At 37.1% G+C, this 17,691-nt stretch overlaps 1 protein-coding gene and 1 pseudogene across 4 annotated transcripts in view; one reads left to right on the top strand and one right to left on the bottom strand.

Moving 5' to 3' along the window:
• Kansl1 (KAT8 regulatory NSL complex subunit 1) overlaps positions 1 to 17,691 on the top strand; it is a 180,402-nt gene that overhangs the window by 75,060 nt on the left and 87,651 nt on the right. The gene's annotated exons all lie outside the window — the stretch shown is intronic.
• LOC101579014 lies at positions 1,496 to 1,899 on the bottom strand (annotated as a pseudogene).

The raw sequence follows: 17,691 nt of genomic DNA, 5'->3' as shown, positions 1-17,691 counted from the left end.
TATTTATTACATTTATTTATTGTATGTGTTGATGCACATTCTTATCTGCTTCTTTTTTTCCAAGGATGAGTCATTCTTGTGAAAGATTTTAAGACTAGGTGAAAGCTGCATTTCAGCCATTGATAAATTAAGTTCAACCTCAAACTTTTGTGTTTTTGTGTCAAGGGAAAAATAGCTGTTAAGTCTGCTATTTTCTTTTGCAAAAAATATTCACTGTTATTTATAGAGATTTGTGCTGGACTCGAGAATCACGTACTGTGTTAAACGTTTGATTATGGGTGCTAATTCAGATACACGAATAGTTATATGTGACAGTTACATGCCAGAGATAATTATCCACTCTAAAAAGTAGTTTCTCTAAGATTGAGAGAAGGGGACAGTCATGTTTGAATATTTAAATATTCAGGAAAATTTGGCATGAGGTGCTACTTTTGACTGTCAGTTATTAGACGAGAGTGAAGTGAGAAGTGAGTGCATAAGGAGAGCCAGCAGGCCGAGTGTGACCAGAAGTTCAGAAGAGAGAAGTGGTTTTGGGGTAAAGGTCTGGCCTGGTTGGAGTGGTGTCTGCTTTTTGTTGCAGGTCTTCCAGCTCTGCCCTATGTCTACCTTAAAGAACAAAAGTGAGTGTCGACATGAATTGTTTTCATCTGGATAACTGAAGAATTGTGCCTCTTTTTCCTTACGTCAAGGTTTAGCTGCTGCTTGCCCCAGCTCTTACCTTAGAATTAAAGGAGCAGCTGAATGTATCCCGGGAGGTGTAGTCGGCGGCGTAACTTGGTTAATGATGGCAGCTAAGGTGCACTGGTATTTTGCCCTTGGAGTCAGCAGCAGCTTGGCTTGCTGGCTGTAACGTTGAACCCTGAAAGAAAGACACTGCGTAAGTCTAACAGAGATTCCTCTTCCAAGAGGATTGAGCCATAGGAAAGCCTGGCGAGGGTTGAGGAGAGCGGGGAATTGGCCTCGGGCTACTGTGAGGCTACTTAATGCCTGTTTCCATTAAAAAAAAAAAATCAGTGTGCATGTGAGTGTTGACGATGTTAGTATTTCTTTTTCATGGATCAGTCCAGTCTTCAGCATTTCTAGGGAAAGACATTTATTTTAGCAAAAAAAAAAACTTGATTTCTCTCTCTGTGAACCCATTGAGATGACTGTGTATATGGTATGTGAACCTGTGATTGTATATATAAAAATTTAATCTGAGCCAAGTGATGAATTGAAAACACTGCCACGTATCTCTAGAGTGTGACTATTTTGATGGCATGCTAAGTTGGTGCGCAGAGAAAAATACTTCATTTATATAACTGCCATATATGGGCTGATGGTCTAACTTAGTAGTAGAGCACTTACCTAGAGAAAGGCCCTGGGTCCACTCCCCACCAGTGTACAGAGAAAAAAAAATTAGATTAAGATGTCACATCTTAAAAGTGAGATAGTTTATGTGAAGATTGCCATGAATTATTTCCCTGAATACTGCACATACTTTCTTTCTTTTTTTCATTGAGTTTGTTTTTTAATTTGATACATCTCTCCACCATATTACAATTGAGCCATTAAATTTGTAGCTTCATCAACATTAACTGGTTCGTTTTCACGATGCGGTTGATTAATCAGCTCTTTCTTAGGAGGTTCAAGAGTCAGCCTTTTAGAGAAGTGTGCGAGTTCCTTCTGAATGTTTACAAAAGCTTTATTCATTCTGCGTACTTTTTCATCATTCACAATGTTTATCTTCTTAAGATTAGTGGTAACTGGTTTTGCTTTGTTTTTGGACTAAAGTTTTTTTGGCTGGCTATGTGAAATACGTTCTTGGACTTCTGCCCTCTTAATTTATTCTTGGCCATTTTCTTTGATATCCGCGTGCAGCTGCTCCAGCTCCAGAGCACGCCATCTGCAGGCTCACAGCTCAGGAAGTTCCGGAAAGCCTGCACATACTTTCTTTGACCTATAGGATTGTAATCCACAGAGAACATGCAGTGTCCAACTTCTTAATGACTTAAGAGCTGTTGAGTAATGAACCTCATAAAATGTGTGTGGTAGTGAGTGGCTTGCAAACTAGTGTAAGAACACTGGATACTTTCTCGTTATGTGGGTGTTTCTGTAGCTTCCAAAGCTGATGTAAGAGGCCCTTAAAATGATGAAACTTTATTAAAACCAATTAGATACATTAAGATTTTGAATAGAACTAGCTCACTTCCCTAGCTATTTGGAGACTTGCTGGATTTCCGCGATACACTAGATAGTTATGTAGCTTAGCAAAGCAGTTTTCACGTTTCACATCTGTTGGTGTACTTTGGATCTGAGTGTTGGTCAAACTTGGGATTCTTAGGGTTGTTTTTTTTTAATGTTTAAATTTACTATTTTTTACTATTATTTTTAGTTATGCAGTTCAGACTTGTAGTAAGCCAACTGTCTCAGTGTCCCCAGTGCTGGGATCTGTGGCTGGCTCGGGGCTGTGGGGGCCACATAGCCTGTGGTACCTGGGATCAAACCCCTGTCCTTGCGCTTGCCAGGCAGGTGCTTAGATCGCTGAGCTGTCTCCGCAGCCCAGTTGTTTCTTCTTAACCCCATGAAATGGAGAGACCTTCTCACAGGTGAAGGCTTGCCAACTTTCTTCATTTCCTTCTGTTTTTTCTTGTAGAAAATACAAACTTGTATACAAGTAGAGAAAGTAATGAATCCCCATCTGTACGTGACCCAGCTACAGCAGGCAGCAGCCTAAATTATTGTGAGGTCAGCGTAGCAGCATATTTCTCTCATAAGTATTTCAAAATTTTGCCTGTAGAAGATAAAGGCTTTAAAGGCTTTCTTACTGAGGCCATGTTTTCTTTTTAAAGTATTTTTATGTTCAGAAAGAATAAGGAATAATTTAGAGATCATGTAGAGGGGACAAAGGGTAAAAATTAAATACAGCTGATACTTATTTGACTTCCAGAGGAGGTAAATATCAGGTAGACCCGGATCCATAAATCAGAATTCATTGCATTATCGAAAGATGGAATTAGTGATCACCCACTCCTGACCTCTGCCAAGATTGCCAGCCTACCTCTCCCTATCTTTTCAGTCTGTACTCCTCCTGGGTGATCTTTAGTCCCCACAGGTTCCAAATGTGTGTTTTCAGACCAGCTGTGGGTCTGCTGAAATTTAGATTGATTGCCAGTTTTGTGAATATTTGAAATGTAATATGTTTGTAGTGGACCTGTTGGTTATCTCTGCTAAAGCTAGCTTGTCTGTTGCAGTCTTCCCCACATTCCCTTTCTCCCCATTATGATATATGGTGGGTTTAGGAGCCTAACTTAGTTCCTGTATTTGGAGGTCTCAGTTTTGTGTAAAACCTTCAGGTTCTCTCTTAGAGATGCTTGAGTTCATATTCAGTTACCACTGTCTCTCCAACATGTAGACACAGTACAGTAACCTCCTAACTGGTGTCATTGTGTTTACATTCCAAGTCTGTTAAATCTTATTTCAGATGAAGTAGACATTTGAAAATGTGTATTTCTTTTCTTTAAAAAACTCTCCCTAAATTTATCATTGCTTTTTGAATAAGGTCTAAGATTGCTGCTGAAGCCTTTGAGATTCTGTGTAAGCTTGTCCCTTACTTTTTTTTTCACTTTTATTTCTTACTGTTGTCTGCATTGTGATTATGCCTTCCTTGTCTTGAACAAATCAAGATTCTTTTTAATCTGGAGCTTTTATACTTGACTGTTGTTTATAACACCCTTTCCCTATGTCTCTCTTATAGGAAGACAGGTCAAATATTGCAGTGATGCCTTTCTTGGATATACTTTTTTACATGTCTTTTCTCAATTGTACTATCACCAAGTTTCTTATCATAGTGCTAATCATAAATAGGAATTATTTATGTATTTTACCACTTTGCCTCACCTACTAGAATATAAATTTTGAATATAAAAATGCAGCTTAGGGCTGAATGCAAGGGTCACATAGAGTATGTATTATATGAGGGAACATTTAGGGTAGATAGAAGTTAATTGATAGATTTTGTTTTTCTGAATTCTGACTCATTTTACTAGTGACACTGTTTATTTCATTAAGTTAATTCCAAGTTGAAGAGTAAAGAAGATAGTTATCTGATATGTTGGCATAATAATTTTTAACCAGTACTTAGAAGAAAGATGCTTTGTATCTGGGCTTGGTGGCACACATCTGTAGTCCCAGTTCTTTGGGAAGCTGAAGCAGGAGAATGGCTAATTCCAAGACCAGCCCAGACAAGTCAGTAAAACCTTGTCTTTAAAAAAGGGCTGGGATTGTAACTTAGCACTCCCTGGATTCAACTCGCAGTACTTCAAATACTAATGACAACGAATAAATACCTTGTTATTATTGAACTTTTACAAATCTGGAGCCACTTCAGTGAATTGGTAGCTATATTAAACTATTAAGCCCCTGAGAGTAGAGACCAGGAAAATTGAATAGCAGGTTGTTTTCTTACACTTAAACATTTTCTAACGCATACCCATCTCTCCATGTCTTGAGTTTTGCTTTCTCCTGCCTCATGTCTTCATTTTAGTTGGTGTGAAGAACAGTTTACTTCCTCTGTTTTGCGTTAAAGTAGTATTTTCAGGTTATGTTTCATAGTAATATTGCAGCTAAGGTGGTGAGTGATCTCAAGTGAAAAGACTGGTTCCCTCAAATGAAGAAGTTTCTGGTTGCTGTTATTTCTGTTTCCTTACAATAGTCACGTCCAGTAGGAGTTTTGGGGCCACAGACTTGCTTTGGTTTGAACATTGGCTTTGCTTATTAATAATTGAGCAACTTTTGGCAAGCTATTTGAGTCAAGTTATTTGCCTTAACCTCAGTAATTGTGTTAATTGAGACCTGGCTGTGCTGTTGTGGAGACCTGAGATACAAACTTTTAAGATGGCCAGTGTGGTGCCTGGCATGGTATAGTATACCCCAAATGAGTGATCTCCTTGGTTGTTGTTTTGGACGGATCATATGTCTTCACATTTGCATTTCTTCATGTCAAATTAAGGGATTTGGCTAAATAGTAGTACCTAAATGCGCATCCCTATCATCTTGGAATGCTGTTTAAAAAAACACAGGTCCAAACTTGAATCTGATTAAATGGGGGTGGGGGGATGGAGCCCCCAGATTGTGGGTTTTTAGAAGAAGTTTTCAGGTAAGAATGGTGCTACTGAGCTTGGAAGGATACCCTGAAAATCATTGGACTGGATAGTTGAATAATTTGAAAGTCCTAGCCAGCAATAGAATTTTATTACTGTTTGACAGTAATGGTGATGATAATTGAGACTGTATGCCAGGCATTGTATCCCTTTAATGTATTAGATCCATTGATTGACAACTAAGTACACGGTGAAGTTGAGATTGCCGTGGCCTTTCCTTTGACCAGTTAAATTGCTTTCAACCTGGATTTCTAAAGCTTTTAGAACTTCCATCCATTTTACATCTTATGTATTTGACTTACCAAAGTTTTATTTTTCCGGTGGTGAAAATTCCAAGCTGACAGCCAATACCCAAAACCTAATTTGTGCTGTGTAATTTAAGCCCTTGTGATGTATTTTATTTCTGTCTTGCTAATCAGTATTATCTCTTTAGTCACATTTGTAAATTTCTTTGAAAATATGGAAACTGTGATTTGATTATTGTGTAGTGCTCAGCAGAATGCTGTTCTGCCACAACAGTTTATGTGGTGGTGATGGAGGAAGTGGAGGATTATCATTGTGGCAGGTGCATATTTAGGCACTTGCGTTTTTATAGTTGTCTTTGAATATTTATGTAGTTCAAGTTCTTATCATTTGAAGTTCTGCTTTTGCATAATTAAGACTAACAGTGATTAAGTAAAGTTATTGTGTGAAATACCTAATTGATTAGCTGAACTTTAAATAAAAATGTAAAGTGAAAAAAGGTCCTGTGCTTTTGATTTCAGTTTTCCTGAAATCAGGTGTTTTAAGGAAAAAGATTGTTTTAGCATCAACCGTGATAGTCATATTCTGTTTGCGCCCCTTCACCTGTCAATTTGAATCAATTCTTTGTAGAAAAGTCTAAGTCAGTGTGAAACTAGGCCCAATTTCCCTTTCTTATAGTGTATATTCTTGATCATACATATTTTGTCACCTCTTCAGTATTTAAAAATAAAACCATTGGCAGTTTGAAGATGCAGAATGAGGTGAAGATCAGTTTGTGCTTTAAAACAACATAACACATAGTTTTGTTGAAAAATTGGCAGCTTTTATGTGTTTGGGAGGACTTGTCAACTATTAAAGTTTTGCCTTTACTTTTGCACTATAGAATGTGTGTGTTTGTGTGTGTGTGTGTTGGGGGTGTTGAGACAAGGTCTTGCTGTGTAGCTCAGGCTAGCCTTGAACTCAGCTATCCTTCTGTCTCAGCCTTGTGGGTGCTGGGATTACAGGCATGCACCATCATACCTGCCTTTTGTAGAATTTCTAAAAGTTTCTAAAAGAAGTATGTTCGCACCAGGAAGGTGGTGCGCCTGTATGGCAAGCGCAAGGTCCTGAGTTTGATCCCCGGAACCCTCCCCCCTTCCCCCCAAAACAAGTATGTTTGCATTACAGTTGAATACTATAAAGGAATTTTACTACCCTACTGCTGTGCATAGTATAATGAATCCACGGTTATTAAAAATTAACTATTGTTGGTCAAGAGTGGTGGATGTTGGGGCTGGGGAGATGGCTCAGTGGAATAAGTGCTTCCCTGGCAAGCTTAAGGGCCTGAGTTCGATCCCCAGTTCCGCCAAGAAAAAAAAAAAAAAGAGCCGTGGGTGTAATCCTGCAATCCCAGCACTCAGAAAGCTGAACCAGGAGGACTGCTATGAGTTCAAGGCCAGCCTGCACTACGAAGTGAGACCTTATTTATATATTTGTTGTTGTTGAGAGAAGAGGGATTGGAAAGGGAGGAGAAAAACTAACTAGGGTATTACCTTCTAGGGAAAGTTTAGCTGTGCAAGTTATTTTCTATCTTTCCCTGCACTATATATGAAACAGCTTGTTTTGCAAGTGCAAGGTGAATTCTTTCATTTGTGTTCCAGAAAGCCAACTGTGACCCAGTGCTCAAGCTTAACTAAAAATGTTTAAGAAATTTTTTCTTAAATATTCCGTTTTAATCTTGTTTTAATAAGTTGGTGGCTCAAACTAGGGCTGCAGATAGAATCACTAGAAAAAGCCTTTAAGTTGAGGCATAATTTGTCCTGTTTAGGTCTCAAGGGCTCATTTTTTAAATATAAGTTTCTTGGAGGAAAGCAAGACACCACTGGCTAGCCCCATATTGTTACTCCACAGAAGAAAGTTGAGAAGCTGAGTCTCCTTCAGAAGCATAGAAATGGCACTTTGCAAATACTTGAAATAGGCTTTGAGTTATTTTAAACATAATTTCCAGGCTCCTCTCTAACAGACTTTACTTGTTAAACATAATTTGTTGCTTTAAAAAAAAAAAAAAAATCCACATTCTTTGTTTTACAATGGATTTACCGGGTTCCTCACATCACAAGATTCTCAGGGACCTCTAAATCTTTGTCAATTTCGTAATCCGGTCAGATGGAATAGCAGATGCGCAGGTTCTTTGTTTCCTTTGACCTCTACACCTCACCCACCTGCCCTGAACAACGAACATGTTTACATGTGTGTGTCTGGTTTTCCGACGAGTGGTGCTGAGTTGACTTGCAAGTTCAGTGAACGCGGGTGTCTCGGTGGGCTTGTTTCCCTCCCTCACGTACCGTCTTAGGAGCGCTTCGATCCCTTTTCTTTCTGCTTTATTTCCACACTTGGTACTCTAAATGGATCAGTGTTGGCAACCATTTATTCATTCAAGTAGAACACATTGCACCTTTTCTGTTTTGAGGATCTCAATATGTCAAATAAGGTCATTACTTTCATGGTGGTCAGAAACATGGCGGGCTGGTGAGATGGCTCAGTGGTCTAAAGCACCTACTTAGAACAAGCTTAGCAAAGCACAGGGACCGCGGTTCAATCCCCCAGCACCACATGCCAGCCAGCCCCGCCCCCTGGTGGGCTGAGCTGGCCACACACACACACACACAAATAAATAATTAAAAAAAAAACATGGGGAAGACACAGAAAACAGATTTTGTTCACCTGTACATTCCATCTCATTAGCATGTGTTGCAGACTTTATCAGATTACATTCAGAATACAAATAGTATTTAAACAGCTATTACTCTAGTCTAAGATATTACCGTCTTTGTATGGACAGTCTCCTAACTTCTGCTGTTCCTGATCATCTGCAGTGTGTGCTTCACAGAAAATGAACTAGGAAATGTCAGTAATGACACTTTGTGTCTTCCTTCAGATTTCCTAAGGTTTTTTTCATAGCCTAGAATTCAGACTCCTTGCCATGTCCTGCAAGGTTCTGAAGGATCCAGGTGCTGTTTGCTTCTTTCATCTCTTATATATTATCTTACCACTTGCCCCTTTACGCCCTGTGTCAGCCATACCGGTTCCCTTACTGATCAAGCTAAGTGGTTTCTTGCCTGTACTTTAGTGATGTCCTTTGCTTGGGGAGCTTTTCCCTAGATCTCTGTTGCCCAGTTTTAGTCGCGGACACTATTAAGAGAGATATTCTTAATCACCAGCTTTAAAAAGTTAACATCATTTTCTGCCTTCCTATCCTGATCTTGTTTTTTCCTTCACAAATGACATTTTTGGTACATGAAAGCATTTACACACTGACAGTCATTTTTGGCCAACTTTGTCTCTCTACCTCTCGAATGTAAATTTCTTCCTTTTAGAGACTTTGCTTTTTTACCACTGTAACAAAGGTACTTTGAAATATCAAAGGCATCTAAAAATGCTTTAAAGAAATGATATAAATTCTAATTATGATGCTAATAGCAGAGCATATTAAAGGGTCCTGTGAGAGACCCTACGAAGATGTGCCTTTGGTCTCTGTCAGAACAAGGTGAGGACTTGAGAGTTTTCTAAGGGTACTGAAGATACAGGTAGAAGCAAAATAAAGCAGGATCTTCTTGGGTCGTGTTAAAAATTTGGGAATTGGTGTTGCATTTCTTTTGTTTTCCTGTTTGTAAGGCATATAAGCACAAGGGTGTTGTTTGGTGCTTATACTAGTAATTGACTTGGGAAATGGTTTATAATAATGGTTACAAGAATGGTGCTGTGTTCAATTATCAGCATTGTACTTTCTAAAACCATTTCTTTAAGTATGCAAGTAGGAAGGGGAACAAAGAGGGGGAGGGAAGGAAAGGATAAGAGGAAAAAAGAATGGAAGGGGAAAATGGAAACAAAAGTTTTTGTAAATAAGGAGGGGAAGATAGGTTGAAGGGAGGGGAGCGGAATGGGGAAGAAAAGCAAGATATATCACAGGCTCAAACTCCCTATGATAAATGTTATTTTGTGTATCTAAAATATGCCGCTTTTTTAAAAGCAAAAAACAATTTTTTGGTGTTATCTTGAGGTGAGCTTAAGTTTTCCAGATGACTTTGTGTTTTTCTTTTTAAGTTTGATTCAATATAATCACATAAAATGTGATATCCTCATTATTGAGAAAGGATTACTTAGCGAATACAGAATCCAGTTCCTTTTTAGAAAGCATTGCTTCTTTGAGCTGTAATTAGCCTTATTCTTCTTTGAACTGTGGGGTTAAAAAGCCTTTTGAACTCTATTATAGCAGAAGCTGATTGTATTCTGTGAAAGATATTTTGTTGAATATGGTTGTTGCTGACTTCCATAATCTCATGGTGTCCTGACCTTGGAATAGGCAGGCAGTTATGAGTTACCTGTGGAATTCCCTGTAGTTTTCTCCTTACATGCTGATCCTCTTGCATGTATTGCTTATACTTTGGCTAATGACCATGACCAATATTTGAAGAAAAGTTTCCGTATTGGTGAACAACTTTTGTGGAAGCCAGGAACATTTTTGGCTATGTCCCTATCTACAAAAGGGCTAAATATTTTTATATTTGTTTTTAGGGTACTCATGGAAGACTCATGCATAAAACTCAAGAGGTTGAGAAAATAAGTTACAGTTCTTAAGAGAATATTTTGTGATTTTTTTTTTTAATTCTCATTTGCCAAAGTAGTCCAAAAATAGTACTCCTTGGCATTACCCAAAATCTGTTATTCTTTAGGCTATATTTTACAATGCAGACTGCTGAGTCAGACCTAGGTTTGAGTTCCTACCTGCATTTGTTGACTGTGTGACTTTGTCAGAATTGTTTAGCTTCTCATATCAAATAGCCTTGGAATGCAGTATTTACTTTTTTGGATTGTTATGAAGATTTAAGAAAAGATACAAGTCACATTCCAGGCCCTTACTAATACAAGCCTGAAGAATAGTTACTCCTCTCTGTCATTTTGGAGCGTGAAAGCCTGAAAACTGAAATGGCCAGTTGGCAGAATCTGCTAGTAATGAATATAGTCACAATCTTACCTCTAGTATTTTTATGGTGAAAACATGTTTGGATTTCATTGAAGGCTTTTTCTGTATTTATTGAGGTGATCATGTGATTTTTGTCCTTGCTACTGATGATGTGATTTATTACATTTATTGATTTATCCTGGTATCTCTAGGTTGAAGTCTAGTCAGGATGTATGATCATTTTGATGATTTGTTACATTTGATTTATTTGTGTCTTGTTGAAGATTTTTAGCAGAGGCTTAAAAAAAAGATAGCCAGAATTTAAAATTACATTTGTAATTGTAATGAATTGTTCACTTTGTGACCCACATTGTGTCATGTATGCTAAGAAATATAATGCTTTAGAACCTGACCTTCAGATGTTCTATCCATCTTCAAAGTTTGCAGCATTGAGTTACACTTCAGGTTTGTAAAGATAAGCATATAATATCCATTCCTGAAAGCTCACAGTTGGAAGATGAAGGGAGAAGAGACATCATCTGATTATGTAATTAGAGTACAGTGCCCACCTGGCTGTCAGGACGCCCCCTCCCCCCATGACATTTATAGTAAAAGTAATCCAGCTGCAGTTAAGTAGGTGCTAAGAGGAACTGATGAAAAAAACAGATTTTAAAAAAGAAGGTACTAGGGGTGTTGGAGTAATAAGTAATGAGAAGGTCTTTTAGGACCCAAAATTCAAAAGACCAATCTGGGGACGAGTAGAAAACCTTCCAGGAAATTACTAAAGTACAGGGCCTGATTTTTATGAGGAAAGCAGATTATTTAAATGCTGGTTAAATTTTAATTAATGAATAGATTGAATCAAATTGAAATAGATCCAGTAGTATGTTCCTCAAATAGTATTCTTTTAAAAACAAAGCAAGAATTACACAAGTATGCTTTTACTACATACTTGCATGGTAATATTTGTGCCATTATCAAAGTAGAGAAAACGCTAGGAATTTCAGATACTAGTCAGGAAACTTCAATACTTATCAACACCTCAGCATATATCTTTAAGACTTAAGATTTGTTTTTGTCAAAAAAAAAAAAAAAAAACGGTTTTGGTAGGAAATATACTAACAATTCTATTATGTGATCTAACAAGCAACCATTATTGATTTCTTTTGTCTTTGTTTTGTAATACCCATTGAACCCAGGGCCTTAACACTGAGTTACTTAACCTTTTGAGACAGGGTCTGAATCACTTAAGTTCTCCAGGCTGGGCTTCAGCTTGGGCCTCATGCCTCAGCCTTCCAGAGTGCTGGGTTTATAGGCATGTACCAGGCACCCTGGCCTTTTTACATTTATTTATTTATTTATTTATTTATTTGTGTGTGTGTGTGTGTGTGGCCAGCTCAGTCTAACAGGGGGCGGGGCTGGCTGGCATGTGGTGCTGGGGGATTGAACTGCGGTCCCTGTGCTTTGCTAAGCTTGTTCTAAGTAGGTGCTTTAGACCACTGAGCCATCTCACCAGCCCATCCCCGGCCTTTTTAAACTGTTCGTTCAAATAAGGATTCAAACGAAGTCCCAAGCATTGCATTTAATATTTATGACTTTTAAGTCTTCTCTAGTCTGTAACACCTTTTGTTCCATTACCCCTCCCTCCAATTTATTTGCTGAAACTAGGTTGTTTCTCCTATACTATTCCCCATGTTCTGAATTTGATTGAATGTGTCCCTGTGGTATTACCATGTTGTGTCACGCTGCTTCTCATACCTTGGCACTAATGTCTGAAGATTTGATCATTTTCAGATTTGAAAAAGTATTTTATGGTGCCACGAACTTTGCACTACATCTAAAAGGCAAGGCCGGCCAGATCGCTCAGCATACGAAAGTGCCTGCTTAGGCGCAGAGCGCAGGGGCTAGGGCTCTGTCCCTAGCACCACAAGCCATGCCGCCCCCTTCCTTCCCTGGGGCATGCTGAGATTGAGACTGAGTGTGGTGGCCCCAGTGTTTGGGAGGCTGAAAACAGGATCTCTACAAGTCCCAGGGTCTCATCTAAGTAGTGAGACCCTGTAGACCCTGTACTAAGTACATTTATTTATTTTTTTTTTAAGGCAAATAGTACCTTCTGCTTTGTCGAGTTAAGTGTTCACCAGTGAGTTAAGCAGTTTTAAACTGGTTAATATACTATAAACTTGTTCATAAGCTTTTTTAGTGGCTTGTGTATCTGAAAGCCATGGAATGAGTTCAGATTCTTTAGAACTGTTTAGCGAGGTTAGAAGCAGATTTTCTTATTTTGGTAGTATTAATTAGTAGGTTTTCTATTGTTGATGTCAGTAAAGTGAGAATTTGATATATCCATACAATGGAATAGTGTATAGAAATAAAAAGTAGTGAAGAAGGTTCGATGGATTAGTTGGAAATGAAACTACAAGTATATTGTGTATATTCAGAAAATGACTTGAAAGTAGGTAGATGTATTTGACTTGCATGTTCATATGACTTCTGTCTAAAATTGCTGGAGTGAAACTTGGTTTGACATTAGTCAGGTGTTATTCATGTTGGGGTGTCTCAGCAGTTAAACTGCTAATAGCTCCATGAGAGAGGACTTTGATTTTTAGATGATCTGTTTTCAAAGGTATTCTCCCTTTTACCCCTCCACTTAGAAATGGCACATTTTTGTGGATTAAACATTGTTCCTCCTGCTAGCTCCCCACCCCCAACCCCCACTCCCTTCATCTTGCTCTTTTCAGAAATAAGACATATTCTGCATATGCATTAGTGGTTTGAGTTTTTAATTTAGTTGAATAGTAAGTTAAATTGAATTTGATATCAAAGAAATTATCCTTTGACCCATAGGCAGATAGCTTTAGATGGAAGACTAGAGGCAGAAGTACTAGATATTTTAAAGGACAGGTAAAATTTGATTGGGGAATATTTATGTCAGTTGAAATGAACAAGAAAGGCAGAGTGAAATGCAGTCAGACTTAAATATTGCAAGAACTTTGTGATTTTTGAGCCTGAGTGATATTGATAAATAATAGGTAAATTTAGATTTCTCACATTTGAATTTTTAGATGATGAAATGCTGTTAAGTTCAAGGACTCTAAAACCAGACTTGTTGGATTTAGATGTAAATTTTACTTGTATCTTTATAGTGATATGACCCAGTCCTTTGGTGCCTCATAGTCTACACGTGCAACTTGAGGATAATAGTGTGGGGCGTGGCAAATACTGCCTCCAAATGTCATGTAGGTGTCTAGTGTAATAGTAAAACAGAGGGAGCATCTGACAGATATTAGCTGTAGTATGTACAGTAAATTCGGTAGAAAATTTTAAGGCTAGTGATATGCATTTGTTGCTCGTACTGTATTAGTGCCATTAAGAATCTTTTGTAGCATTCTTTGGTAATCCCTGTTTTGCATGTGACATATAGAAGTGGATAAGAAAACTTGGAGAATGGGCAAGGTCCATCTAGAATTTAAAAATCACACTAGAAATTTAACTCAGGGTTATTCTGAATTTAGTACAGAGCAGAGGTTTGCCACCTCTGCTAATTAGGGAGGCAGCACAGTGACGAATGGCTGTTCATCAGTATTCTCCTGTTAGCCTTGCCGCTCTATAGTGTTGAAGTATCCTGTGAGGGACACTGGTCCTCTCTCTGGCTTTAGTGAAGAAGCGTCATCAATCTCAAAGTGTAGTCTCTGGATGATATTAGAAGTAAAAATTATAGGACCGTGTATCAGACCTTCTGAATTAGCAAAGCCTATAGCCTTAAGGTTTCAAGTCTAGGAGAGAGTTTTCACTGAGCTTACATTAAAATGTAAGGCATCTAATACATGATTTAAATGAATCATGTTTTCAAGAATGGGAAGTTTTCCAACCCTAGTGCTACGGATAATTTTTGAATTCTAGGTCATGTGCCACATCCAAGAAGATCAGCTGTTGTTTAGCTCTAGTAGTCACTAAGAGGCGTGTAGACCCAGCACTAGCACATCTGTCTTTTAATGGATTCTAAAGCACCGACACACAGTTGGATTTTGTTTTGGTGCACAGGCGAGTAAGTTGAGCTTTGGAACAGTGACACTTAAGTTTGTAATCTTTCACATAGGTGTTTAAAAATGTAAGGAGTAAAATCTGGCTCATATCACATTATCTTAGATGTAGAAATAATTTTGGTTGTGCTAAGAACAGTTTTAAGGCATTTAATAAACATTACATTTTCAGAAGAAACGGCTGAATCATCAGCTGTGCTTCCCGAAACCTTGAAGATAATAGGTGCACTGTTCAGAAAGTTTCAGTTTAGTAGGCCCGCAAACCCATCCCATCTTTCACATTTTTATTGCTTTATTAATGTACTTCTATACTTTCTATTTATTTCCCATATATATTTTTACCTAAGTCTCTAATCATTTTGTGTATGTCTTTTTGCATTGTTTGTAAAAAGACTTTTGCATTTTAAAAATATTCTTTGTTAAAATGCAAATTGTTTTTCCTATCTTTGTCTTTTAATTTGTATGTTTTTTTGAAGTATAGAAGTTTTAAATTTCTGTAGTCATTCCTTTTAGTCTTAAATGCCATGAAAAAATTCCTTTGGGATTTTAACTGGAATTAGATCAAATTTATAATAGCCCTCAATTTTTGGCTGACTTCCCAGACTGAACATGGTTACTTCTATAAAATACTATAAATAGGCTACCCTTTATTCGTTCATTTAACATTTATTGTATGCTTACCACATAAGGGCACTATTAAGTGTTAGGGATACATTAGCAAATAAAAAATACAAATGTCTATACTTTTGGAGATTAACATTGCTAGACCAAGTGAGTGCACAAGTAAATACCATATATGTTGTAAGTACTGTGGAGACTGAGCTGAAGTGGTACATGGCGAAGTGGTGGTAGTGGTAGGGCAGCAGGGGTAGCAGCACCTTTACTATTTTGTGTTGGTTAGAGAAGGCAGTCTTCCTTGAGGGCTACAATGGAGAGCCTAGAGGACCTCAAAGGAACAATGGAGCAAGCAAGGTCCAAGGATATTTGGAAGAAGGAGGAATGCATCCCAGTTAAGAACTTGTTAAAGCAGAATGTAGAGGCTGAGGCAGGAGGATCTTACAGAGTTTGAGGAAACCTGGGCTACATAGTGAATTACAGCGTAAGACCCTGTTGCCAAAAAAAGGTCATCTTACAGTGGTTAGAGAGGAATTTCTGGACTGTTGAAGGTTATCAAGAGTGGCTAGAATAGAGTGACAGGTTAGAAATAGGCAAGAACTCTATGATCAGATAAGATTTCTAAAATACTCATTCTGAGCGAGGAGCACCACTGAGAAGACAGATGCTATTTACAGGTTTACATGTTTACTTGGCTCAGATAACAGGAGAGAGGGGCTGACAACAGAAGTATTTTGAAAATTAAAACCAAAAGCGTTCTGATAAATTGAGAGAAAAAGAAAAAAGATTGGAAGATAAAAGCTTTAGGTCGAACAACTGAAAAGCTGTTGATATTTTAAGCTGAGCGAAAGACTATCAGAAAAAAAAAAAAAACCGTTAGGATGTAAGAATTTAACTTTTGTAACACTTATTTTCTGTCTGGCTGTGTTTGTGGCCTCTAATCCTGTGAACTACCTCTGGCAGTTTTCTTGCTCTGCCCCTTCCACAGGCCCCTTTGGTGGTTTAAGATGGTGTCATCTAGAAAAAAAGACTTCTGCAGAGTGTTTGCAGGTAAATAGCTTGGTGGGTTCCTAGACAAGGGTCTAGCTTGTCCTTAGATTTGCTAGTAGTATTTGATAGTGTGCAGATGTTCTGATCTGAGGAGAGATAGTCTTATCTGATTATGTAACATTTTCTTTCTGTTAAAAGAAGAGTTGCTTCTTGAATGCTCCGTTGTATTGTTGTCCTTTATTGCTAGAAATGGTCAGGTAATACCACCACTTATTTTATTGTCTGCTGTAGCTTTTTCTCATTGCCAGTTCTGTATCCTTGAATATCAGGTTTTATTTTAAATTTATTTTAGGTTTATGTTTCTGGTGGTATTGGCAGCAGTTAGCTTTACTGAAGGCAGTATAATATATTGTGTGTGTGTATATATTGTATACATGATATAGTGATTAGAAATACTCTAGTTTTCTTCATGTATTTTTATTTTTGGCTTTAGTGTCTGGTTATTAGCAGTTTCTTTGAATATTACAGATTAACCATTATACTGTGAAACTTTAATGTTTTTATTTTCATGAATATTTAAAAGGAAGTTGAGGAATGCAAATTGGGCATCAGTTTTTTGTTTGTTTTGTTCGTGTTTTTTTTTTTTTTTGTTTGTTTGTTTGTTTGTTTGTTGTTTTGTTTTTGGAGACAGCCTCATGGAGTAGTAGTTCAGGCTAGCCTTGAACTCAAGTGATCTTTCTGCCTCAGCCTCTTACGTTCTGGGATTACAGCATGCCAGGCTGGGTTTTTATTTTTTAATTTTTTAATAGATTGCAAATTGAAAATAGTTATTTACAAACATAAATGAATGTAACAATAAAAACTGTGCAAAATAAAAATGAAGAAATAATTTACAGATCAGTCATAATAGTTCACTGTGTCAAAACCAAGAAACTTTGCATAAAATTAGAATTCTCAAAGGAGAAAGGAGTAGGCAATAAATATTCAAAGATTTAAATTTTCTGAATTTAGTTCAACTTATAATCATTAAAGCATATATATAAAAATTTTAGCTATGGAAGAACAAAATTAAATAGCATCTTTTTCCACATTAGAAAGAAAAAAGGACCAAGTGTGTAAGAAAACTAGATTAAAGGACTGAAAGAAAAGATCTGTCCTCTTTGAATTTTATACTTAGCAAACATACCTTTGAAAGCTAAAACTAAGATTTTCTAGTTATACAAACTTGAAATATTTTAATACCTCCAGAAGTAGCATATAGGAAATAACAAAGTATAATTCAAAACGCAAGAGAAGTTGCAGTATGCTCTTAAATGAACAATAAAGAGCTCTCAATATGATAGTTATGTAGGACTATATAAAAGATATGTTAGATGAACCTTTATTTAAAGGTCATTGCAGATTTCTATGAAACAGTATCAATCTTATGTTGGGTTATACAGTTTTTTTTTCCATATATATGTGTGTGTATAAAAGACAGGGAAGAAGTAACATAAAGTCAACAGAAAATGGAAATGCACTTTTTAAAGTTTCTAATACTAGGAGAAGATATCATACAATGTCTTTTAAATAAATTGTAAGTCAAAGTTATAGTATAAATCTTAGAACAAAAATTAAGATTAAGCAATATTCAGAAAATTAAATACCAATTAATTAAAAATTAAATGTTTCAAAACCATTGAACTAAGAAAAAGTTTTCATGATAGCAAAGAAGTACTAA

This window comes from Octodon degus, unplaced genomic scaffold (genome assembly GCF_000260255.1).
Source record: "Octodon degus isolate 3935 unplaced genomic scaffold, OctDeg1.0 scaffold00033, whole genome shotgun sequence".
NCBI classification, from domain to species: Eukaryota; Metazoa; Chordata; class Mammalia; order Rodentia; family Octodontidae; genus Octodon; species Octodon degus.
The sequence above is the reverse complement of the archived record's forward strand: the minus strand, read 5'-3'. Positions and strand labels throughout refer to the sequence as shown.